We start from the raw sequence: 25,656 nt of genomic DNA on the forward strand, positions 1-25,656 counted from the left end.
AGTGTTGTGAGTTGACGTGACCTCCTTGCATTTATGGTAATTAATGCAAAATCAGTCTCAATGCCCAGATGTGTATCAAGATTTGCAGTCAACATTGCATTGCCCAGTGATGGTGGTATAGTGGTTAGCATCGCTGCCTTCCAAGCAATTCACCTGGGTTTGATTCCCAGCCATCGCAGTAGTTTTCATTGTGTGGGTACTTGCTTTATTTGTCAAGATTAGCCAGAAAGGTTACTCGCCCAACCCAATTTGATAAAATATTAGATCTCTGTTATGGTACAAATAAGGGAGAATATCAATCAATCAAGCTGCCTCCACGAGGATCCACAGAGACAGGAAGTGCACTACGATTTGCACTTTGCCCGTGTCTGGTAACTACTACTAACTAATCGAAAAGTTTACGAACATTTGTTCCAATAGGTCTGACACTAAATTGCAGGTAGTTGTGGCCGAGCGGTTAAGACGATGGACTAGAAATCCATCGAGGTCTCCCCGTGCAGGTTTGAATCCTGCCGACAACGAGAGGTGTTCCTCAAGAATGGTAGAAAAGACAGTGTTATCTCAGAACTAGTGGAAGTGACCCATCTCCACCAATGTATTTCTTAGCATGTATTTTCAGTCTGTGTTACAAGATTTTCAGTGAACGTTGTACTGTCCATCAGAAAGGCAACAGATGTGTTACCTCAGACTATCAGACAGAACAACAAGCACTTTAAATGTACATGTTTTACAGTCTCTATTTTACTGTATTTATGTACTTGTACTGTAATATATTTTTTGTATTAGACTCTAGTTTTTATGGGTGTCTTCGCGGGAATGAGCAGCGTAGCTTCCATTTTTATAGATGAAACTTGTCATGCCATTAAGTCTGCTCTTCAGCAGGTGTAGACTTTGCATTACAGAAATTAATGCTTTGTTAAACACCAACAAACAGGAAATACACTTAGTTCTGATACAAAGCACAGGAAATAGCAGAGGATGGTTTCGATCCACCGACCTCTGGGTTATGGGCCCAGCACGCTTCCGCTGCGCCACTCTGCTCTGCTGTTTATGGCGAAGGGCTGGAAAATCTGTAATTGACATTTTTGAGGCGAGGTTTGGGATCCTGCGGCAACCAAGGCTCCAACAGCTTACGGGTTGTAAAGTTAAACATTTGGTAGACCTTTCTACTATCTTTTATGTGAGCTTCCTGATTACTCACACATTGACTATTCACAAGTAACACTTGTGATTGGCTGGTGTTTAAATGCAAAGAAAGGACTGGAGCATTTATTGTAGAGAATAAGTAGGCTGACACTGAAGTATTGAGACAACAGGGACTGAAAGTCTAATTCAATCTACATATCGGTCTTCTTAAAGATCTAAATAGATTTTCTCACCTCAGAGTCATCTGGAGCACGTAACGATTAGCCTCTGTCCCTCTGAACCCTGAGTGACAATCACTCTGCAGTGAATGAGATGCAGTTTCCCCCCCCCCCTCAGTCTAACCAAGACTATACTTTCAGGGACCATTTCTAGAGTTTCTGACTTGAGGAATGTGTTTCTAAAGTGTTTGGTCTCGCTGACCACGATGATGAGTCGTGATATTCCTTTCTGAGCGTGAAGCTGACAGAGAGTAATGATTCACTTCATATGCTCTCTGTCATTGATGATCATTCTATGCCTCTTTATGGAGTATTGAGGAAGGAAATATGATCAGAGTGGTAGTATTACATGTGTGGAAAACTAACATGTGTCAAGGTAATTAATCATGCTAAGCTTTCTGATTAACTGAAGTTATAGTCAGTCTACAAGTATGTTTAGTCCATGGTGGACAAGGTTACTTGAGAGGGTTAACACCTATTTTCTTGACTTTCTAATGCCTTATGTCCAGTGTAGAAATGTAAAGTGAATTAAGCCATAATTCATTATTATTTCTACCTTTGCTTTTCCTACTTTGACATGTCAAAAAGGTGTATTGTTTTAAAGCCCATCTCTACACATCCATGTTCCACTCCCACAGGTGTTTCCACTTGACTAATCAGACTGTGTGGCCTTTACAGGCTCTGCTTGATTGACATGTATTAAAGGGGTGGAACGGTCCACTGAGGTCCCGGTGGACGGGATGGCATGTTGTAACGAGGTTTGAGTACATACAGCAAATACTTGAAGCCAGGTTACTCTACGAGTGGATACGGGCGTTGAAGGTGATGTGGAAATCCTGATTGATTCAGTGATTTTTTGGCCCTATTTGTATTTGGATCTAAAGGCTGGTTAACCACTGTAGGGAGGAGACGTTGGACAGTTTTTTTTGTCTCGTTCCAGTTATTGGCATGTCTGGGTGATGGCGTTGGATATGCGTTAGCATGTTGGATATATTTCCACTCACGTACCAACAACGCCGACCCACAGTCCTGTCCCACATACCCCCCGGCCGCAGTTACACAAGCACACCCAACTTGTGCCATATTATCCCAGCACATCCTCTGTTTCCCCAAGCACTCTTTACCTAAAACCCAATAATACAATACACAAATCCATCAATCTTTATTTTAAAAAGAATGCTATCTCATTGTTAGTCCACGTGAGTGTCACTAGTCTAAAGCCTCCTGTCCACTATCTTGTCGGGATCATTTGGATGCAGCCTTGGCCCTTCACCAGGCGAGTTCGCTGTTACTGAAGCTTCTAGTAATGAACCCATTTTCAAACCAGTTCCTCTAAGTGGTTCAGTGGTTCACCAAAGCTTCATTTGCCCTTCACAATCAGCACCTAGTGTCTTGACTTTGTAATGCCTTATGTCTACTGTGAAAATGTAAATTGATTTGAGCCATAATTCATTTTTATTTATAACTTTGCTTTTCCTACTGTGACATGTCAAAATGTCAAAAGGTGCATTGTTTGAAAACCCATCTCTACACATCCATGTTCCACTTATTAAATTCACAGTTTATTTTTGTAATTTATTGGTGTTTTTCTGCATTTAAAAAAAACAGAAATAATCTGTAAAGTTAACAGGAAAATGTATGTAAAATCACAGATTCTTTTTTACAGTGTGTCAAGTCCTGACCATTCCCTGACCGGGACTTGAACCCAGGCCGCAGCGGTGAGAGCACCAAATCCTAGCCACTAGACCATCAGGGAGTCTCATTTTTCAAATTTATTTTTGTTCACTCATTGGAATGACTCATATTGTTTTAGGCGAGGAATGGCTCCTGGCTAGAGCTTCAGAAGGCAGGACATGACAGATTACACATCTGTCACATAGTCAGTTTGTATTCTTAAATACCAAGTCTCTTGCTGTTCCTTGACTAGTTGGCCACCCCTGCTCTGCATCGCTCCAGGTAAGCAGAAAGCAATCTGTTATGCACCTTTGCATTGCACTAAAATGTCAAAATTTGGACGTGAATCCAACAATAACATTATTTGACACTCAAATACATTGGTTTTTAGTTAAAAATGTTGGTTATGGGTTTAGTTACTGCTTGAAAAAATGAAAATAATTGTTATTGAGATGGAGGCAGATGAAGTGTTTACGACCCATCAATGATGACAAAAGGATACATCTGCTGTCGGGGGGCTGATTTAAAGGAAATGGTACTCTTTAAAAAGTGTCGGGGTTCTAGCTTTAAACTAATGAGGAAGAATTTGACAAATCTAAATCAACCAAAACTAGTCCAGGAACTTTCTCTTTCAAATGTAACACCTGTATCTGTTAAGTCCAGACCATTCCCTGACCGGGAATTGAACCCTGGCCGCGGCGGTGAGAGCGCCAAATCCTAGCCACTAGACCATCAGGGAGTCTCATCTGTCAGATTTATTTTTGTAGATGTGATTTTCCTTTGTGTGTAATTTAGCATCTTTCTCATCTTTTCTCTCATTTCCTCTTTTTTCTTCTTTTTCCTTCTTCCTTCCCTCTTCCCCTTTTTCCTCTTCTCCGCCCCCTTACAGGCTATTGTTCCCCAGCTTTGGCGCAATGGATAACGTGTCTTACTACGGCTCAGAAGATTCTAGGTTGAACTCCTGGCTAGTTCGTAGTGCTCTTTAGCAACTAAATCCCTTGTTTGTCATTTCCAACTTTACCCCCCAGGACAAACTCTACAAAGAAAATGTACATCTATAAAGAGCCAAATGATGAGAAATTATCATTTGAACATGTGTGTAAATTCATCTAAGCCTCTAAGTGTCACCCAACGACAGCAATAATCAAGCTCTTGCTGTTGTTTTTTTGTTTTTGCTTGCTAATCATTTTTCCTCGAAAAAAAAAAATGGTCCCTGAAGGACAGAATCAGCAGTGCTAGATAAACCATCCATGAATTTTTCATTTGTTAGTCAACAATAATGGAACGCGGGAAACTATCAGTAGAGGGGATATTCAGAGTTCCCACTATGCTTTCACAACAACAAGGCCCTACTGATACCAAGTGGCCGTGATCGTATAGTGGTTAGTACTCTGTGTTGTTGCCGCAGCAACCCCGGTTCGAATCTGTGTCACGGATGTAAAGCTAGTTCTCTGTTATGCCTCCAAATTGTTCCATCCTCTGCTTAATTTTACATTGATAGAAGATGCAAAGCAGGGGTGGCCAACTAGTCAAGGAACAACAAGAGACTTGGTATTTAAAACTACAAACTGACTATGTGACAGATGTGTAATCTGTCATGTCCTGCCTTCTGAAGCTCTAGCCAGGCGCCATTCCTCGCCTAAAACAATATGAGTTATTCCAGTTAGTGAAAAGGAAACTCACATCTACAAAGATAAATTTGATAGATGTGACACCCTGATGGTCTAGTGGATAGGATTCGGCGCTCTCGCTGCCGTGGCCGGGGTTCAATTCCTGGTCAGGTAAAGGTAAAGACATGAAAGATTCAGGTGTAAGATTTGAAAGAGTAAGTTCATGGACTTATTTATGGTTGATTTGTCAAATTCTTCCTTATTAGTTTAACACTAGAACCCCAACCAAAAATTACATTTAACCAATGATTTTCATATGAATTATTCATGATAAGATCTCCAATGCCTCTCATATGACTTCTGTATCTGTCCTCTGTGTGTTCTCCTTGTAGGAGACAACTGCTGATTCCATGCATCCAGGGATCTGATGATCACCTGCCTCTAAACCTCGCCAAACATCTTTGAGAGACAGAGGCTCAGAAACCGCGGTGAGTTAATGTTTCAATTCTGTTGGATAAATTATTTAAATTGGACATTGAGATGGTTTGTGAGACAAATACTGACTGTAATTCAACTGAGGGATTCGGGGAAAGTTATATTTTGTTTTGTAAAACTTTGGGTTGTGTACAAAACAGGAAAGAAGAGAAGCTAGTTTTTTTCCAATTTTTCTGTTCACACTTGGCACTATTTCACATCTTTTGTCTGTAGTTCTCTATTCTGTCAGGACTTAACTCTATCTCCCCCACCTCTTCTTTTTTTTCTTGTTCTGTCTCGGCAGAAGTAATAAGCTTTTAGGTCATCTGTCCATCTCTACATCAGAATCAGAAACACTTTATTGATCTGTGAAGGGAAACTCTTGAAAAGAGTGCTCCTTCGAGCCAGATTTGAACCAGCGACCTAAGGATTTCAGATATATACTTCTACAGTCCTCCGCTCTACCAACTGAGCTATCGAAGGGCGACAAGGTATATAAACACACTTCCCATTCATGTGAATGTGATAACACAGGGCCACCCTGGAGGGATTTTCTGACTGGGCCTGTAGCTCAGTGATAGAGCGCACTTCACAGTCTCAAGGCCCAGATGTATTACAAGATTTGAAGTGAACTTTGCATTGCCCAGTGATGGTGGTATAGTGGTGAGCATAGCTGCCTTTCAAGCAGTTGACCTAGGTTCGATTCCCAGCCATCGCAGCAGCTTTCTCTGAGTGATGTTACTTGCTTTATTTAACAAGAAGTCAGCAGAAAGGTTACTTGCCCAACCTGGTTTGATAAAACATTAGATCTCTTTGGGCTGGACGATTATGGCAAAAGTGATAATCACGATTAGTTTGATCAATATGGAGATTATCACAATTAGTTGTTGATTTTCTACTCTAAAGTGCTGGAAAGGAAGATTTCACCAATCGTTGAACCTCAGGTTAACAAGTAACAAGTTCAACCCAGATGATACAGCTTTAAGACATCACATTGGTCACCTTCCAGCTATGTCATATATGTAAATGGCAGTGGTGGGATTTGAACCCACGCCTCCAGAGAGACTGGAGCCTTAATCCAGCGCCTTAGACCACTCGGCCACACTACCTGCAAATATCAGATTGCCACATCGTGACAAACACAGGCACCCTAACTAATGGTATGCTTGTTAATGTTATTGGAAAAAAAACCTTTGCAAGGAAAAGGCCAATACTTTTTTAAAAACTGCCAATATTACATGATAAAGGTTATCACACTTTATCATGTTTCTCTGGCATTGATTTTAGAATACTTTAACCAGCAATAAGTGAGTAGGTTTAGGTCTGTGTGAATATGGGCTGAGCATTTACCTGGGCTGAACTTGTGAACATCTTCTTTTGCATATTCACTGTAAAGAGCCATTACCCCTCCAACTGCCAACTATTGTTCCAGAGACAATAGGATATACAGTTTTAGATTTCAAGGTAACTGTCCAACACCAAAGACTTCACTGAAATACCTCAATTGATCAAAACAATTTGTCAAAATTTGCAGCACAGAAATAAAACCACTCTTTAAAATATGTACATGTACCATTCAAAAACAAAAGTACAATCATGAAAAACATACTACTTAGATATTCCAGCAATCCTGGTCACAGCACCGGGGGGATCTGCATGTGCTTTCTTACCAGCAAGTTTCTGGAGGTTCAAATGGCATCTTTGATGGAGGCCAGGGTGAGACACTGATTTGCAAAGTGTATAGCTGTAAATCTGCTTCCTTAAAACAATAACAGATCCAGCACTCCTTTCCCTATTTTCTCTTTTGGCTTCTTCATCACTCTTTTTTGCCTTACCTCTATTAGAAAGTACAGTTCTGCAAACCATGTATATATTAATCTTTGCGGTCATTGGTATGCAGGTCACTTGATGTAATACAAGCAAATACATAAGGCCCCCCAACAGTTTTGTGATACGTGGCGTGCAACTGTACGTCAATGATCAAGCTCGTTGCTGTGACCAAGAAACCACCAAAATGACTGATACATCATCAGTTCCTAAATTTTCTTAGATGTCAAATATTTGAATTCAAAGTCAGAATCCAATTGACATGTAAGAACAAGACAATGCACGTCCAGCTTCTATCATCAGTCAGCCATTGCACCCCCACTGCTGCTGTATGTGGACTGTGGCTTCTGCGTCAGTGAAGGGGTCCAGCAAGCTGCAGACAAGGTTTGGGGAGTGGCCAGACCAAAGGAGGCCACCATCAGCCTCCTTGAGCGGCTGCTGCAGGAGCTTGGAGTGGCAAACGGGAGGGACCTCATGGGGTTTGCCTCTGCAGGACCAGGAGCGCATGGAGCACATCTGGCGTGTGCAGCAACGCCACGTCAAGTGCAGGACCTGCCTGGTGTGCAGCTTTATACAGAGACGAGTACCATCAAGAAGTGGGGTGTTGTCCTGAAAAAGTATCGCTGTGCCAGAGGGTCCATGTCTCTGGAATCATTTCATTGCCATCTGAACCGGTTCATTCCAGGTTGGTGCCTCCCTTACAGTATTTTCTTAATTCCTTACAGTATATCATAAACACCCAGTATAGTCTTTTCTTTAAAAAAATCATTAGATTGGAAAGCTAGACCTTTTTAATGGACTATTAATATGTTATTGTTTTTTCAGGAACCAGTGCAAATGCGCTGAATTTCCATCTTTACCTCCTGGAAAACCTGAACAGGTGGAACCAGGATTGGGGGAGTGCGGCGGTGACCAGTAGGCCATCGTCTCTGCTCACCTACGCCGGGCATGTGACCCAGTGCGTCAACACCAGCAGCTTAACCGTGCACTTTAATATCTATATAAGGGGTTGTCTTTAGGGGCCAAGGGCAATATGCATTTATATTTTTTTTGCAATTTAGGAATGCAATTTATTTATTTTTATTGGTACTTTTTACTAGTTTTGTGAAATTTTATTTATTTATAATGTAAATGCTTTGGGTGTCTTTTTAAACTCAACTTGACTCTGAGTAACTACTGCACAAGAGTTCCTATGTGTGAAAACACAAATGGCAAATAAAGTTCTTGATCTTGAGCTTGAAGGTGTTTGGCCGGCCATTTGTGCCAAACTTCAGGCCACCCTCCAAATCCACTGGTATGCTAATGTAATAATAACTGTCTACCTAGTACAGTGAGGAAAATAAGTATTTGAACACCCTGCTATTTTGCAAGTTCTCCAACTTAGAAATCATGGAGGGATCTGAAATTGTCATCGTAGGTGCCTGTCCACTGTGAGAGACATAATCTAAAAAAAAATATCCAGAAATCACAATGTATGGTTTTTAAACTATTTATTTGAGAAGTGGGAGAACTTGCAAAATAGCAGGGTGTTCAAATACTTATTTTCCTCACTGTATGAGGAAAAATGTCTTTTTAACAGGCAGAAACCTCAGACTAAAACTGACTCATGGTGGGCAGTCATCTGACACAACCAGTTGGGGGAGAGGGTGAGAGAGAGAGAGAGAGAGTGAGAGAATGGAATGAAAAGATGACCAGTGGTAATTATGGGAGCAGCAAAGGTAATAGAACTATTACTAATATAAGTAGCAGTAATAGTGCAGGGCGTAGCAGGGCGTCCAGCAGTACCAAACTGCATCCACTGCATCCAGGTGCCACCACAATCCAAGGAAATCTGAGAGGGGAGAAAGCACAAGGGCTTCTGGAAAGAAGCAATATTAATTACATGCTTGCTTTTTTCAAGTATCAACCAGAACAATCATAAGAATTACAGCTTACAAACATCCTTGCAGGGGGCACCCAGACTTGAACTGGGGACCTCTTGATCTGCAGTCAAATGCTCTACCACTGAGCTATACCCCCACACACTCTATGTTGAATATGATTATGGTGCAGCAAAACAATGGCTGGGCCTCCATCATGTGGTTACCTTCACAGTCTGAGAAAGTATCCAAATCTTATCTACTGTATGAAAGAGAGTTAAAAGAAAGAAAACAATGTAATCTTCTATAAAGGCCCAGCTGAATTAATGTTAATTACAATAGATGTCAACACTAAGCGCAGAAACGTGGTCCACACAAGGATCCTGCATTGCTCAAAGTGTCTACGTACGTGTAATTATGTGGACCATGTTTCTGCCCTAGTTCAATTTTGCTCAACTACACAAACTCCATACCAGATATTTATACAGTGAAATCCTAACAGAAGTTATCTCAGGACAGTTTACATATAGTGAAGATCTAGACCACACTGTGTAAATGACAGAAACCCAACAATTCCCAAAAGAGCATGCATTTGTTGTTACATATGTAAGGGAAAATGTCTTTTTCACAGGCCGAAACCTACAGACTAAAACTGGCTCATGGAGGGCAGTCATCTGACACAAACGGTTGGGGGAGAGGGTGAGAGAGAGAGAGAGAAAGAGAGAGAGAGAGAGAGAGAGAGAGAGAGAACGGAATAAAAAGATGACCGTTGGTAATTATGGCAGCAGTAAAGGTAATATAACTATTACTAATAATAGTAGCAGTAATAGTGCAGGGCGTCCAGCAGGACCACAGCAGCAGCTGCATCCACTACTCAGGTGCCACCACAATCTAAGGAAGTCTGAGAGGGGAGAAAGCACAAGGGCTTCAGAATAGAAGCAACATTAGTTACATGCATGCTTTTTTCAAGTATCAACAACTACTATCATATGATAGCCCACAAACACCCTTGCAGGGGGGCACCCAGATTTGAACTGGGGACCTCTTGATCTGCAGTCAAATGCTCTACCACTGAGTTAGACCCCCACGTACTCTATGTTGGATATGCTTATGGTGCAGCAAAAAAAATGGCTGGGCCTCCACCATGTGGTTACCTTCACAGTCTGAGAAAGTATCCACATCTCATCTACTGTATGAAGGGGAGTTACAGTTTTTTACAATTGCTATGACAGATTTTTCAATACTTTTAACAAATTTCCAAAATTATTAACACAGTTAGCACTACATCCGCATGTGTAAGCTATACTATTACAGTTTTTTACAATTCCTACGACAGATTTTTCAATACATTTAACAAGTGTCCTTAACTCTTAACCCACCAACACACACAAAACACACAACTGGCAAAACAGTTAATTTCATGCTCAAAATCACACATTGTAAACTAAACTCCAAAACTAATTTTCAAAATACAATAATACACTAACACTACACACTATGTCTAACAAAACACTGGGAATATGTTTAAAAATCAAATAATTATTCCAAACACTAACACATGTTCTGCTCCAACAGGAACATTTAGTCAATCAAAACACAATGACAAAAAAAACACTATCATCAGCTGACATTACAAAAACTTCATTATTTTAGATGTGTCAGGTATGCCCTTATACAATAGACAGTATATTGTATTGATCATAGATTGTGTTTTGCACATGCATTTTCAATTCAATTTTATTTATAGTATCAATTCATAACAAGAGTTATCTCGAGACACTTTACAGATAGAGTAGGTCTAGACCACACTCCAGAATTTACAAGGACCCAACAGTTCTAGTAGTTTCCTCCAGAGCAAGCAACAGGGCGACAGTGGCGAGGAAAAACTTCCTTTTAGGCAGAAACCTCGGTCAGACCCCGGCTCTTGGTAGGCGGTGTCTGACAGGACGTTTTTTTTTTTTACTCACTTACAGTTTTTTACAATTGCTATGACAGATTTTTCAATACTTTTAACAATTTTCCAAAACTCTTAACATAGTTAGCACTACATCCGCATGTGTAAGCTATAGGGATGAGCCGAATAATCGGCTGAAACGAGTATCCGGTACGGATAAAGCACTTTTGCCGAGTGCAAGTATCATCCGAGTAATGTGAGTCAATATCCGTGCTCGGATTCAGTGAAAAGCTCCACTGACTGTGTCTCCGTTCTGTGATAGGCTAGTTACAGTGCCGGTCACAGCGCCCCTCCCCTACACTATTCTGTGATAGGCTAGTCCCAGCGCCCCTCCCCTACACTATTCTGTGATAGGCTAGTCCCAGCGCCCCTCCCCTACACTATTCTGTGATAGGCAAGTCCCAGCGCCCCTCCCCTACACTATTCTGTGATAGGCTAGTCCCAGCGCCCCTCCCTACTCACAAATATTTCTTCTGTTGCTGTGTGCAACTCTGCTCACACGCACTCAGGACACAGAGAGGTGAACAGCCCTCTCCGTCTCTTCTCAGGTCCTTTCTTGCTGTGTTTTATAAAAAATAAAATAAAAGGCAGTTGCGGTATAAATGAATAATATTACAAATTAAGATACACACAAACACATTCCAACCCCCCCCCTGTCTCTCTTTGTTTCTCTCTCTCTCTCTGTATCTTTTACTCAAAATAAACAGTGTGAAAATAAAAAAGAACCAAAAATAAATAAATGATCAAACTGATCATAGAAAAATTAAAAGTTAAAAAATAAAGTTATATTATTGAGTATGAAAACTCTTGTTCATTACATTTTACATAATAATTGCAAGCACATTGTTGTATTTATTGTTGCAAAACTTGTTATATACTGTAGGCCTATATAGTTTGTTACCATGACAAAACCAATGACACTCAATGCTGATGCTGTCATGGAAATAGTTTTCTAATCAGCAATAAATATAACAATTTCTGATCAACCCATAACTATTTTAATATCTGATAACCCCCCCATTTCAAGACAACCTGACCCACTTCCGGGTTAAATCTGACCACTTCCGGTTTAGGCCCAGTCCGAGTACGGATCCGGATACAGATAATGCATGTGGTAAACAGGCAGTGCCTAGTTATTACTTAATGAAGTGTATGCATATGATTTGTGAGTCTTAATAAGTGCAACAAAATTACCAGTTGCCTTATTTTACAGAGCAAAAAAGTGACAAGTAATGTTGTGTTGTAACATTACATGTGGCCACGTTCAGCCCCTTCAAGACAAGGTTTTAAAGCATTAACGAATGTGTTCGATGCATTTCCCTTCTAAAAAACATTTGCAAAGGAGTCTTTTCTTTCAACATCTATTATTGTCCACAACCCTGTGCCAGGGTACAAGCAGCCAAAATAGGAGTAGAGCCGCTGCTCCTTCGAGTCAAAAGGAGCCAGTTGAGGTGGTTAGGGCATCGGGTAAGGATGCTTCCTGGGGGCCTCCGTAGAGAGCTGGTCCTGGCACGTCCAGCTGGGAGGAGGCCTCGGGGAAGACCCAGGACTAGGTGGAGAGAGTACATCTCCAACCTGGCCTGGGAACGCCTCGGGATCCCCCAGTCGGAGCTGGTTGATGTGGCTTGGCAAAGGAAAGTTTGGGGTCCCCTGCTGGAGCTGCTGGACAAAGATGGATGGATGGAGGGAACCCTGTTCACTAGCTCATTGTATTCTTGCAAGACAGACTTAGCTGCAGGAGGCGCTGTAGCTTAGTGGTTAAAGCGCCTGTCTCGTAAACAGGAGATCCTGGGTCCAAATCCCAGCAGTGCCTGGTTATCACTTAATAAAGTGTTTCCACATGGTTTGTGATACTTAACATGCAACAAAGATGAAGCCTGATTTTCTAGAGCACTAAAGTGACATGTGATGTTGTTTTGTACCATAACATTACATAAAGCGAATAAAAGCCTTTTGTTGGAGGTGTTTTTGCAACTTTAGTGTGAAGATTATAAAGTTTTTATTATCATGAATTTCAGTCTTACCTTGGAAGCTTAGGGCTCCTGCACACTGCCTGCGTGGCGTGAGTGTGTCAGCAGAGGTTAGAATGCCTACCGTATTGGTCAATACTGTTAACATGAGAGAAATAAAAACAGACACGCCACACAACGCTATGTTAACTGTTGAGGAGGACTAAATTAGGACTGTGTTTTAAGCTTTCCATGGCTTTCCATGAGAAATGGCATGATAACAGCTGTTTTCAGTGTTGATGGAACATGGCCTGACCGGAGGGAGTGGTTATGACCTCTGTGATGAGGGGACTTATGGTATGGAGGTTGGATTTTACCAGGGCTGTGGGGAAAGGGTCTCTCATCTCTCAAGGTCCTTGCATAGGACTTATGTTGTTCTCGGTAGGCCTGCCTATGAACAGTGAGTCCTGAGGCGTCGCTCAAAGACACGTCCAGCTGTTTTCATTTGCCGGAGTTCGTAGGGGTCCCCTGCTGGAGCTGCTGGACGAAGATGGATGGATGGAAGCAACCCTGTTCATTAGCTCATTGTATTCTTGCAAGACAGGCTTATCTGTAGAAGGCGCTGTAGCTTAGTGGTTAAAGCGCCTGTCTTGTAAACAGGAGATCCTGGGTCCAATTCCCAGCAGTGCCTGGTTCTCACTTAATGATGTGTATGCATATGATTTGTGAGTCTTAATAAGTGCAACAAAGTTGCCAAATTTTACAGAGCAAAAAAAGTGACATGTGATGTTGTCTCATAACATTATATGTGGCTGAAAACAGTCTATACCAGTGGAGTGGAATGCTGGCTTCAATAGGTGCAGGTGGGCTGCACAATGTTAGGTCAGCCATTTTGGGAATCATTGGTTTAGACTTCCACCGATGACACTCATCAAGTGTGCAGGTTATGACGGATGGCCTTGCGCCCTCTCACCCATCTCACTCCGGACACCCATCTCACCCCGGACACAACCTGTTCCAGCTTCTCCCCTCTGGTAGGCGCTACAGAGCACTTTACGCCAAAACCAACAGAGTCAGGACCAATTTCTTACCACAAGCCATCACTCTGATGAAATATTTGCACCGCTCTTCTATGGCTTCTGAATGAGAGGAAGTTTGTTGTTTTGTTTGTGAGTAGTACTCAAGGGGGTGCTGTGGCTTATCTGGTTAAAGTGCTTGCCTAGTAAGCAGGTGATCCAAGGTTCAAATCCCTGCAGCACCTTATTGTTGCAGTCATTACCTCTGTTTGCATCCCATCATCATGTCTACCCAATCCCCATGCTGCTCATTAAGCCCTGGCAGCAAATGAAAAAGGCATGTTACATTTACACAGAAACGCTACATCAACACAGACTCAAGATGATACATGAAAACACTTGAAATTCAGAGCAAGGCAAGTTTAAGCTAGTTCATTCATCAGGTTTTGTGGTTCTGTTTATAGAAACTACATCCTGTTATATCGCGTGATCATACAGGAATTCGCAAAATCCCGTGGGTCCTTGTGACTTCAGTGGCCCGTCATGGCCTGCAACAAATCCGGACCTGGTGGGTGTTGACAGACTGCGGATCACGGAGCAGACACGAAGCGGAGTGGATCCGCAGTTGGTGGAAGTCAGGGGTAAGGCCTCCTGCACACTGCCTGTGTGGCGTGAGCATGGCATTTCTGTTGCGTGGCATTTTCTTGGTCTTCGCACACCAGAAATGTTTCTGGCGTGGCGATGTTGCTGCTAGCCTTGTCTGTACACATGTATGTTTCTCATTGCCATGTGATACAATAACTTGTTAATTTTTAATCTGGACTGGTTCGGAAATGAATCAGATCATCTAAAGGGGGTGGATTAACTACCCACATTAGACCTGGAATACCCTCAAGATTTGAATGATCCTTTGGAACTGAAGTGCTTGGGAATCCCCATTAGTCATTCAGATTTGCCCAAGGTACTTGTGAGATAGGCTCTATCTTTGTCTGATTGGTCTGAATGGAGTCTGTCAGGCATCAGGGGTTCTCTGCTGTAAAAACAAAATATTTTTACAGCTATGATGGCCGAGTGGTTAAGGCGTTGGACTCGAAATCCAATGGGGTCTCCCTGCGCAGGTTCAAACCCTGCTCACAGTGATTACTAACTACAGAATCATTTAGAGTTCAGTGACATGTAGGGGAGGAAGATTTTTTGAGAAATTACAGTTTATTGGTGGTGCAGATCCCTACGAGTTGGCTCCCTCTTCTTAGATCCATGAAGACACAGTGATTCTTCTTTCAGTTGCATATCGCGATATAGTCAACTAATATCAAATAATCAATGCATTAATTTTCCTTCCAGCAGCATTGAAGACGTTAAAATCAGGCAGTCAGTGCCCAAAGTGCCTTGGCCGGTAAAGTTCATGTTTATTTCACCTCTGACCTCATTTAGCATCAAACACCTGAAACCCCACCTGACAGTGATGTCACAGGGTCCTGGTGTACACCTGGGCCATGTTCAGCCCCAACAAAACACGGTTTAAAAACATTAAAAAATGTGTTCAATCCATTTCCCTTTAGATATTTATTGACCCTCAACAGGCCACAACTGGGCAGAATTATATAATGCTTGTTAATCACAAGCAAATATACACACTCTTTGTAGTGGAGATAACGTAAGTATTAACTGATTACCAGGCACTGCTGGGATTTGGACCCAGGATCTCCTGTTTACAACAGGTGCTTTAACCACTAAGTTTAATTTCAGCATAATCGAAATTTATTTTTCTTGCTTTACAACAAGAACTATAAATTTGGACTTGTTACGACATATTGTACTACAACTTTTAATGAATATTTTGACATACTATACTATGAGTTTTTATGAATTTTTTGACAACTATACTATGACTTTCATGAGTATTTCAACATACTAAACTATGACTTTTTATGACTTTTTATGATTTTTTTGACATACTATGGCTTTAATGACTTTTTGTGAATTTTTGATATACTATTCTATGACCTTTCTTTTGAAGAGGGGAATTAGTGCAAATGGTAGAGCGCTTGCTTAGCATGCGAGAGTTAGCGGCATCGATGCCTGCATTCTCCAGAGGACTTTAGAATCTTCTTTTTTAGGAATATTTCGACGTAATACAGTGTGACTTTTTATGACATTTTATGAATATTTAGTCATACTATACTATGACTTTTACACATTTTTGACATATTATACTATAACTTTTTTAGAATTTTTTGACATACTATAGTATGACTTTCATGATTTTTTTGTCATACTAAACTATGACTTTATGAATTTTATACATGTTATACCATGACTTTTTAGACTTATGATTTTTTCAACATACTATCCTACGACTTATGACATTTTTGACATACTATACTATGACTTTTATGATTTTTTTGAAATACTATACTGTGACTTTTATTAATTTTTTGACATACTATACTATGACTTTTATGAAGTTTTTGAAATACTATACTGTGACTTTTTATATGAATATTTTGACTTACTATACTGTGACTTTTTATGAATTTGTGACATACTATACTATGACTGTTTATGAATTTTTATGAATTTTTGACATACTATACTATGACTTTTTATAAATATTTCAACAAACTATAGTATGACTTTTTATATATTTTTTTGACATACTATACTATGATTTTTATGACACTATATGAAATTTTGTCATACTATACTATGACTTTTATGATTGTTTGACATACTATACTGTGACTTTAATGAATTTTTTGACATACTAAACTATGACTTTTTAGGAATTTTCGAGACGTCATGCCATGACTTTTTAGGACTATTTCGACATACTATACTATTTTTTTTATGAATATTTTGACGTACTATACTATGAGTTACTACGAGGCTTTGAAGACTAAAATTTATTTGTGGATGAAAATATATTTTAAACTGAATCATTGTTTTTTTTTGTGTCACACACACACACGCAGACACACACACTTTATGAATGAACCTCAGATAGTTCAACCTGTTTTATTAGGAAGTGGTTTTACACTCTTTCAAAATAAAACATTCATGCAACAAAACTTAAATAAGGTGCTCGGGTTTTAAAACGGACGTAAACAGAAATTAAAAACAAAACTGAGTTCTTCTGTTCTCCAACAAGAAATAAGGACGAATAAAAGGATCTGTCTCTGTCTTCGTGATGTTGGGTTGGTCCTCTAATCGGTCCCCGTCTTCTCCAGACGGATCTGTCCCTGTCGTCTCCCACAGATCTGTCCCCGTCTTCTCCCTCGGATCTGTCCCCGTTTTCTCCCACAGATCTGTCCCCGTTTTCTCCCCCTTATATGTCCCCGATATGTCCCTGTCTTCTCCCACAGATCTGTCCCTGTTTTCTCCCCCTTATATGTCTCCATCTTTTCCCTCTAAATGTCCCCGTCTTTCCCTCTGATATGTCCCCATCTTTTCCCTCGGATCTGTCCCCGTCTTCTCCCTCGGATCTGTCCCCGTATTCTCCCACAGATCTGTCCCCGTCTTCTCCCTTTGATTTTCCTTCTTAAATCTTCGTGGGTTTTTCCCAACACTTTTAAAGCCTTTTTTTTTTACACGTCACTTTTCATATTTACACAAGGAAACTCACGTCTACAAAGATGAATTGGACAGATGTGACTCCCTGATGGTCTAGTGGCTAGGATTCGGTGCTCTCACCGCTGCGGCCCGGGTTCAATTCCCGGTCAGGGAATGGTCAGGACTTGACAGATACAGGCATAACAGTTGAAAGAGTGAGTTCCTGGACTTACTTTTGGTTGATTTAGATTTGTCAGATTCTTCCTCATTAGTTAATGCTAGAACCCCAACACTTTTAAAGAGTACCATTTCCTTTAAATTAGACTCTGCTGAAACTGGTCCCGGATTGGAACACCGGCAGAAAACATGTTTGTTTTTTTATTTTAATTTTTAACACTGAGTGATACAATTAAATTGGTTCAGTCGAGTCATCATGAGCCGGGACAACATTTGGCACTATGTCAGCAAGAAACAGAAACACATATATAGAGAAAGAGTACAGGTATTCATTGTCTTCACTCATGCACATACATGTGTTTAATTCAAATGTTTACATAACTCTTTTAGCCTCATTTGTTGTTTTTGTGGATTCCTGGATCCTGAGGTAGGTGATCCTACGTCACGGTAAAGCTCTCTTTGACAGCAGGAACATGCTCAATTCTTATGTAAAAGTTTTGTCTTTCTTGGTATATACCCAATTTAATACTGTTTTCCTATAACAACGCATATCTGTTGTTAATTTAGGCCACGTATCCACACTACTCCAGCATTTCTGCAACACCTACACAAAGACATCTGGAAACGTTACTCACAAAGCTTAGGTTTGAAAAGGTTTGAGTTGTAGTCTGTACAGACAGACGGGTAGTTTTGCTGACCTCCCTATAGAAATGTTTAAAGGATATTCTCCCTTGTTACTGGTTGAACAATGCTGAAATGTTTTCTAAGTCATTCTTATTACTGTAACTTTAGCATTGACTTGACTGTTGAATTCAGTAAGTGCTACTTGTTGGGGCAGTTGAACATGACAATGCTACAGACTAACTGAAGATGGATGTCATTGTAATCACATTCAGATCATCTCAAATGGAGACACTGATGATTATTGGGTTCATAAGGGCTTCTCTTTGGGGTTGTCCCAGTAGTGAGTTCATCATCAGACATAGCTCTGAACAAATGCAGAAACAAGTAGGAAGTAAGCAGAAAGGTTATTTGCCCAACCGGATTTGATAAAACATTAGATCTCTGTTACAAAATAGCTCTTGTACAAATAAGGAGCATATCAATCAATCAAACTTCATCCACAACTATCCACAGACTATGATTGGCACTTTGTCCATGTCTGGTATTACTAACCAATTAAATGTTTATGAACATTCATGCAAACAGGTATAGGGCTGTGTTTCAGGTTGTGTGGCCGAGTGGTTAAGGCGATGGACTAGAAATCCATTGGGGTCTCCCTGCGCAGGTTCGAATTCTGCCGACAACGAGAGGCTTTCTTTAAGAGCGGTAGAAAACCAACAACATGTGACATTACATCAAATTGCAGATGTACCTTCATGAATAATATTGTGTTATCTCATAACTACTGGAAGACACCAGCCCCCAGCAATGTATTTCTTAGCATTTATTTTCAGTCTGTGTTACAAGATTTGCAGTAAACGTTGTATTGTCCAGCAGAAAGGCAACAGATATGTTACTTTTTGACTATGAATTATATCATGGCAGTGCAAGCATTTAGCCCTGGTTTGATTTCCAGCCACTGCCGTTGCATTTACAGGTTTTACTTTACTTTAAACGTACATGTTCTATTTACAGTATTTATTAACTGTAGTGTAATGTATTTATTGTTTTATGCTCCAGTTTTAATGGGGTTACAGCAGGTATGAGCACTGTAGTTTCTATTTTTATGGAAGAAATTAACTTAACAAACTATTAAGTTAATTCTTCGGCCAGCGGAGACATTTCACTTCAGACACTAGCAGCATCAGACGCTATGTTAAACATCAACAGATTGGAAATTCATTTACTGCTGGTACAAAGCACAGGGATTAGCAGAGGATGGTTTTGATCCATCGACCTCTGGGTTATGGGCCCAGCACGCTTCCGCTGCGCCACTCTGCTCTGCTGTTTGTGCAGGGGCTGGAAAAACAAGCCGAAATATGTCGGTCAAAGGCAGAAAGGAACTGTTCACTTGTGGCCATTAACGACAAAAAGACAAACTTGAAGAATAAAAAAAAATATTATGCATTGTCATGTTTCCTGTATTGAGTATCATTGTCAAACATAACACCATACCTTTTGACAGCGATAAGTACCCTACTAACACAGAACGTTAGGGAACGTTAGTTTTTGGTTCTCTAAAGGTTAGTTTGAACCAAACCAAAAGCTAACGTTTAGAGAACGTTCCCTCCTGGTTATAACATTCCCTGCTGGGATTTGGACCCAGGATCTCCTGTTTACAAGACAGGCACTTTAACCACTAAGCTACAGTGCCTTCTACAGATAAGTCTGTCTTGCAAGAATACAATGAGCTAATGAACACGGTTGCTTCCATCCATCCATCTTCGTCCAGCAGCTGGTCACAAAGGTCATTAACCACTCACTCCAGGCTGGCCATGTTTCATGGAAAGCCATGAAAAGCTTAAAATACAGTCTTAATTTAGTCCTCCTCAACAGTCAACATAGCGTTTGCTGTGTGGCGTGTCTGTTTTTATTTCTCTCATGTTAACAGTATTGACCAATACGGTAGGCATTCTAACCTCAGCTGGCACGCTCACGCCATGCAGGCAGTGTGCAGGAGCCCTAAGCTTCCAAGGTAAGACTAAGGAATTCATGATAATAAAAACTTTATAATCTTCACACTAAAGTTGCAAAAAACACCTCCAACAAAGGCTTTAATTTGCTTTACATGGACACATGTAATGTTATGGTACAAAACAACACCACATGTCACTTAAGTGCTTTAGAAACATCAAGCATTAACTTAGTTGCACACGTTTAGTATTGGCAAACATATAGAAACAATTCATTAAGTGTGAACCAGGCACTGCTGGGATTTGGACCCAGGATCCCTGTTTACGAGACAGGCACTTTAACCACTAAGCTACAGCGCCTCCTGCAGCGAAGTCCGTCTTGCAAGCATACAATGAGCTAGAGAAAAGGGTTCCCTCCATCCATCCATCTTTGTCCAGCAGCTCCAGCAGGGGACCCCAAACTGCCCTTTGCCGAGCCACATAAACCAGCTCCGACTGGGGGATCCTGAGGCGTTCCCAGGCCAGGTTGGAGATGTACTCTCTCCACCTAGTCTGGGTCTTCCCCGAGGCCTCCTCCCAGCTGGATGTGCCTGGACCAGCTCTCTACGGAGGCCCCCAGGAGGCATCCTTACCAGATGACCCAACCACCTCAGTTGTTTACACCGAGTACCTCCATAATGGCCATGCATCCGTGTTCATCCCCAGAGGTGCTGTGGCTTAGTTAGTTAAAGTGCCTGTCTAGTCAGCAGAAGTTCCTGGGTTCAAATCCCGGCAGCACCTTGTTGTTGCAGAGATTACCTATACTTCTTTTTAAGTTGCCTGCCAATCAGATGTTGTTGTGGGCGGGGCATTAAGTCTGACTCAGTGGTGAGTGAAATGGAGCAGTTGACTGACACAGAACTGTAGTGGAGTCAAAGTAGCGCATTTATTAATTAATTTCATTAGTTATCAGGCAAATAGAACACCTTGTGGGCATGTTATTGGTGTTTCTGTGTAAATGTAACATGCCATTTTCATTTACTACCATGGTACTTTCACAGGGATTGGGTTGACATGATGATGACACGCCAAAAGAGGTAATCTCTCCAACAACAAGGTGTTGCTGTGGATTTGAACCCAGGATCTCCTGTTTACTAGACAGGCACTTTAACCAACTAAGCCACAGCACCTCCACAAGTACATACACTGTTAAGTCTAAATTTGTCTTTTACCTTATATAAGCTAAACATACAGTATACTGACAGGTAGTATGGGAGTAACGGCTTAGCTCGCCTAGGCTTGGCGGATCAATCCTATCCAGTCAGTCTGCAGAAGAGGTAGAAGTACCTGGCAGGTCTCTTCCCTTCAGTAGTTTGAGAACGCCAGCCCACTCCTTCTCATTGGTGCTGATCATCCACATCTCACCCCCATAGAGCCAGTGAAGTTCGGTCCACCAGATGGACCGCTCACCATTCGAACCAGACTGGGGGAACGTTTCATGGCCCAGCACGGATCGTAGAGCAACAGCTACGGCCGCAACCTTCTGACGTCCACTGTTCCTTCCAACATGGAGCTCTTCCAGATTGTTGAGAATCTCTAGCAGCTGGATGTGCTGCCATACAAAAATGAGAAAGTGGTAACCAGGTCAAGACAAGACCAGGAGGCAGTAAGTCTGCTTGAAGAGAAGACTACGGGTGTGGAGGGGACAGAATACTCCGCTATGCTGTAACAGTTTCCATAACTCACCTGGCAAGGAAAAAGTACAACGCATAAAAACTAAGGTAATGGGTGATCTCTGATATCTATCGGCTGTAATCTAGTCCTGCCTACTTTATTTACACAACCCCAGAATACACTCAACCGTAAAAAACACCCTAATTGCCTCTAATTTACTCAATAAACATGCCAATAAAATTAAAGAAGACCATAGATATAAGTGTAACTGCTTAACTGTGTAACTAATTAAACAGGATGCACCATCTTCGTCCCCATCCCTTTCTGCGACGGTCCCCTGTTGGTGCGTGGCAGCCATATTTGATAAGACTGGCCGAGCAACCAAAAGAGCAAATGTGAAGTAGGTACGGGAATGTACTGTTGAAAGTCGGTTTGCAAATGTGTGCTGATGACTGTGAACCCTTGCAAGCGACTTATCTTACCACCCCCCCTAAGCTACACCACCACAACAAACAGCAAAAAACAAAACAAAACAATATCCCCAATATCGAACCTACACCTCCAGTGGAGACTGTGACCTGAACGCAGCACCTTGAACGGCTCAGCCATCCTGACTGAATATTCCAAGTCCAACAAAATGTCCACCTGTGTCCAGACATGTCCCAACTAGATGGGAAAGAGACTGACATTTGGTCAACATTGTGGAATATCCTCAATATGTTCAACTTAGTCTAAATTGGAGGTCTTTTAAGTTAACATAAAGTACAGGTCACAGCTCAACATGCCACCACCAACATACTGTTTTCAGTCAAACAGCCAAGAATATTTTACCCGTTAGCCTAGATGTGGACAGTGTAGAGGTTGATTTTTTTATTTCAACAGTACTCTGGCTTAAAACCAGGTTCCACCAAGACTTGAACTCAGATCACTGGATTCAAAGTCCAGAGTGCTTACCATTACACCATGGAACCACTGTTCTGAAAGGCAACATTGGTTTGCCAGGCAGCTTCTTCCATATTATTAACACTTATGCTATTGAAGGCACACAACAATTACTGGCTAATTTAAGTCATTTAGTAAGCTAAGCGTCACACAGGATGTGGAACAAGAAAAGTCAAGAATAGGTTTTAAAGGACTTGCCACAAACAATGAATACAGCAGTAGATAGGTCTACTGTGTACACATGGTAACTTTACATGGGTTGATAATGCAGATGCTCACAAAGGTGCGGCTGTACTTTCAATTCAGTATCTTGCGCAAATTAATGTGCACTACAATGTAGAGAATAGCTGAGTTCAAGCTTCCCAATACCATGTCTCTGAAATTAGTTCTAGAAGAAACGAATCATGTAAGAAGTGGGATTTGAATCCAAGCCCCAGTGGAGACTACGACCTAACGCAGCGCCTTGGAACGCTCAGCCATCCTATCTTTATCTTGTTTACTTATCTTCTTAATAGTTTTTTAAATAAATTAATTCATAAAAAATAAGACTAACGTGATTATGTTTAATGTTATTATTAATAATAATAATAAGTCCGCTCTACCAACTGAGCTATTGAAGGGCAACAATGTTTATGAACGCACTTCCCATTCTTGTGAATGTGATAACACAGGAGCCCCTGGAGGGAATTTCGGAATCATCAGAGGCTGTAGCTCAGTGATAGAGCGCACTTCACAGTCTCAATGCCCAGATGTATTACAAGATTTGAAGTGAACATTGTATTGTCCAGTGATGGTGGTATAGTGGTGAGCATAGCTGCCTTCCAAGCAGTTGACCTGGGTTTGATTCCCAGCCATCGCAGTAGCTTTCTTTGAGTGATGTTACTTGCTTTTTTTAACAAGAAGTCAGCAGAAAGGTTACTTGTCCAACCTGGTTTGATAAAAACATTAGATCTCTGGGGTGCATGATTATGGCCAAAGTGATAATCACGATTATTTTGATCAATATGGAGATCACGATTAATTATCACAATTATTTTTTGATTTTCTACTCCAAAGTGCTGGAAAGGAAGGTTTCACCAATTGTTTAACCTCAGGTTGACAAGGAACAATCTCAGCAAGGTAATGATGGATGATTCTAGTTACTTCACCAAGTTCAGCCAAATGACACAGCTGCAAGACATCACCTTAGTTGGCTTCCAGCTATGTAATAGATGCAAATGGCAGTGGTGGGATTTGAACCCACGCCTCCAGAGAGACTGGCGCCTTAATCCAGCGCTTTAGACCACTCGGCCACACTACCTACAAATAACAGGCAACTTGGCGGAGGTGGCTGAAGCTTACTTTCCACCACCTTGGAGTAGACCAGGGAGGCTGAGCAGAGTGATACGCAGTAGCAAGGTCTACAAATGTTAAACTTTGCACCCGTAAGCTGTTAGAACCTTTGTTGCCACCTTCCCTCAAAATGTGAATCACAGAATTTTCCATCCCTTGAGCCCAAACAGCAGAGCAGAGTGGCGCAGCGGAAGCGTGCTGGGCCCATAACCCAGAGGTCGATGGATCGAAACCATCCTCTGCTAAATCTCATCATTTGTATCAGCACTAAGTCTATTTCCAGTCTGTGGATGTTTAGCAAAGCAAGTGTCTGGGATGTAAGGTTTCCATCTGCTGAAGAGTAAACCTAATAGCATGTCCAGTTTATTTCATCTATGAAAATGGAAACTACAGTGCTCATAACTGCTGTAACACCTCAAAACTGGAGCATAATACTATAAACATTCTACAGTTTAAGTACATAAATACAGTAAAATAAAGACTGTAAAACATGTGCATTTAAAGTGCTGTTGTGCTGTCTGATAGTCTGAGTATAAAAGAAAGAGCACACCGCTTAGTTTGTGTAACAGGAGGTCTTAGTCTACCACTACGTTCTATAACCCTACCAGCAGATTACCACAGGAGGTAAATCTCTGCAGCTCTTTTAAAGACTCTACCATAATACCTGCTGGAGGATGCCAGGTCCTCATACATGGAAAGCATGAGCTCTACCACTGAGCTACATCCCCTGAAGATTTTCAGTTTTTGAAAACTGTTTTCTGAGATTGATTAGACTTATCTTTATTAATCCTTTTACTTACTTAGGGTGCTTTAGGTAACTGGCTTCCAAGCACTTGACCTGGTTTGATTCCCCCCTTTGCAGTAGTTTTTGTTGAGTGATATTACTTACTCTTTTGTCAAGAAGTAACCAGAAGGTTACTTGCCCAACCTGGTTTAATACATATTAGATCTCTGTTATGGTACAATAAGGCGGTATATCAATCAATCAGCTCCTCCATAAAGATCCACAGACTGAGGCAGTCTACTACATTTGCACTTTCTACTCCTTACATTTTACGAAATTGGTTGGTACTTTAGTTTTTGTCACTACAAGTCGTATATCAGGTGTGATTGTGAGAGAAAAGAGCAAGAGACTAGTGTCCGGAGGATAATCAACTGAATTGTGTGCGTCTTGAGACTGTAAGTCCTAGAACTGATGTTGTCAGTTCATTTAAGCCTGTTGTTGTATTGGTCTGTAGTTCTGGCAAATTAAAAGTTAGCTTGTTTGTGTTCTTCACTTTTTAACTAGGTACACCTGTTAGCAGCTATACCTGCCTGATTCGATATAATGGCATTGTTAAATGTCCTTGCTCATTAAGATAAGGTAATTGATATGGGTTTATTGTTATATTTACTAGCATATATGATTCCTATGCCTTGTGTATGGTAGCCTTTACAATGTTATGATTTCTTTTATTACCACAGCCATAGCAGAGCCCCCCCCCCTGTTATCCTGATGCTTGATTGTAATAATGCTTCAACAAAGAGAAGTTGTCTCTGTTCATGTTTTAACAGACAGCCATAAGCAAATGCTTGTGGCTTAAAGATCGAGCTACCGCTCATAAAACCTCAGAAGGCGCAGTCTCTGTGGCGCAATAGGTCAGCGCAGTCGGCTGTTAGCCGAAAGGATGGTGGTTCAAGTCCAACCAGGGACGTTG

General features: G+C 41.1%; 12 non-coding genes across 12 annotated transcripts; 5 read left to right on the forward strand and 7 right to left on the reverse strand.

Moving 5' to 3' along the window:
* The first annotated feature begins 1,489 nt into the window (after positions 1–1,489).
* Positions 1,490–1,705, forward strand: LOC116684229 (small nucleolar RNA U3). The gene has a single exon (XR_004330775.1). It is a non-coding gene; the product is annotated as a small nucleolar RNA U3 (small nucleolar RNA).
* Positions 1,706–5,517: 3,812 nt separating this feature from the next.
* Positions 5,518–5,605, reverse strand: trnay-gua (transfer RNA tyrosine (anticodon GUA)). Its single transcript is given in 2 exon segments — positions 5,518–5,553; positions 5,569–5,605. It is a non-coding gene; the product is annotated as a tRNA-Tyr (tRNA).
* A 544-nt stretch (positions 5,606–6,149) lies between these two features.
* On the reverse strand, positions 6,150–6,231 carry trnal-aag (transfer RNA leucine (anticodon AAG)). The gene has a single exon. It is a non-coding gene; the product is annotated as a tRNA-Leu (tRNA).
* Positions 6,232–8,896: 2,665 nt separating this feature from the next.
* Positions 8,897–8,968, reverse strand: trnac-gca (transfer RNA cysteine (anticodon GCA)). The gene has a single exon. It is a non-coding gene; the product is annotated as a tRNA-Cys (tRNA).
* An 854-nt stretch (positions 8,969–9,822) lies between these two features.
* trnac-gca (transfer RNA cysteine (anticodon GCA)) lies at positions 9,823–9,894 on the reverse strand. Its single transcript has one exon. It is a non-coding gene; the product is annotated as a tRNA-Cys (tRNA).
* Positions 9,895–12,502: 2,608 nt separating this feature from the next.
* On the forward strand, positions 12,503–12,575 carry trnat-cgu (transfer RNA threonine (anticodon CGU)). The gene has a single exon. It is a non-coding gene; the product is annotated as a tRNA-Thr (tRNA).
* A 754-nt stretch (positions 12,576–13,329) lies between these two features.
* Positions 13,330–13,402, forward strand: trnat-ugu (transfer RNA threonine (anticodon UGU)). The gene has a single exon. It is a non-coding gene; the product is annotated as a tRNA-Thr (tRNA).
* A 1,382-nt stretch (positions 13,403–14,784) lies between these two features.
* trnas-cga (transfer RNA serine (anticodon CGA)) lies at positions 14,785–14,866 on the forward strand. Its single transcript has one exon. It is a non-coding gene; the product is annotated as a tRNA-Ser (tRNA).
* A 5,454-nt stretch (positions 14,867–20,320) lies between these two features.
* On the reverse strand, positions 20,321–20,392 carry trnat-cgu (transfer RNA threonine (anticodon CGU)). Its single transcript has one exon. It is a non-coding gene; the product is annotated as a tRNA-Thr (tRNA).
* Positions 20,393–22,584: 2,192 nt separating this feature from the next.
* trnaq-uug (transfer RNA glutamine (anticodon UUG)) lies at positions 22,585–22,656 on the reverse strand. Its single transcript has one exon. It is a non-coding gene; the product is annotated as a tRNA-Gln (tRNA).
* A 1,189-nt stretch (positions 22,657–23,845) lies between these two features.
* On the reverse strand, positions 23,846–23,927 carry trnal-aag (transfer RNA leucine (anticodon AAG)). The gene has a single exon. It is a non-coding gene; the product is annotated as a tRNA-Leu (tRNA).
* Positions 23,928–24,132: 205 nt separating this feature from the next.
* Positions 24,133–24,204, forward strand: trnam-cau (transfer RNA methionine (anticodon CAU)). The gene has a single exon. It is a non-coding gene; the product is annotated as a tRNA-Met (tRNA).
* Positions 24,205–25,656: the final 1,452 nt, after the last annotated feature.

Source organism: Etheostoma spectabile, unplaced genomic scaffold (assembly GCF_008692095.1).
Source record: "Etheostoma spectabile isolate EspeVRDwgs_2016 unplaced genomic scaffold, UIUC_Espe_1.0 scaffold00019277, whole genome shotgun sequence".
Lineage (NCBI taxonomy): Eukaryota > Metazoa > Chordata > Actinopteri > Perciformes > Percidae > Etheostoma > Etheostoma spectabile.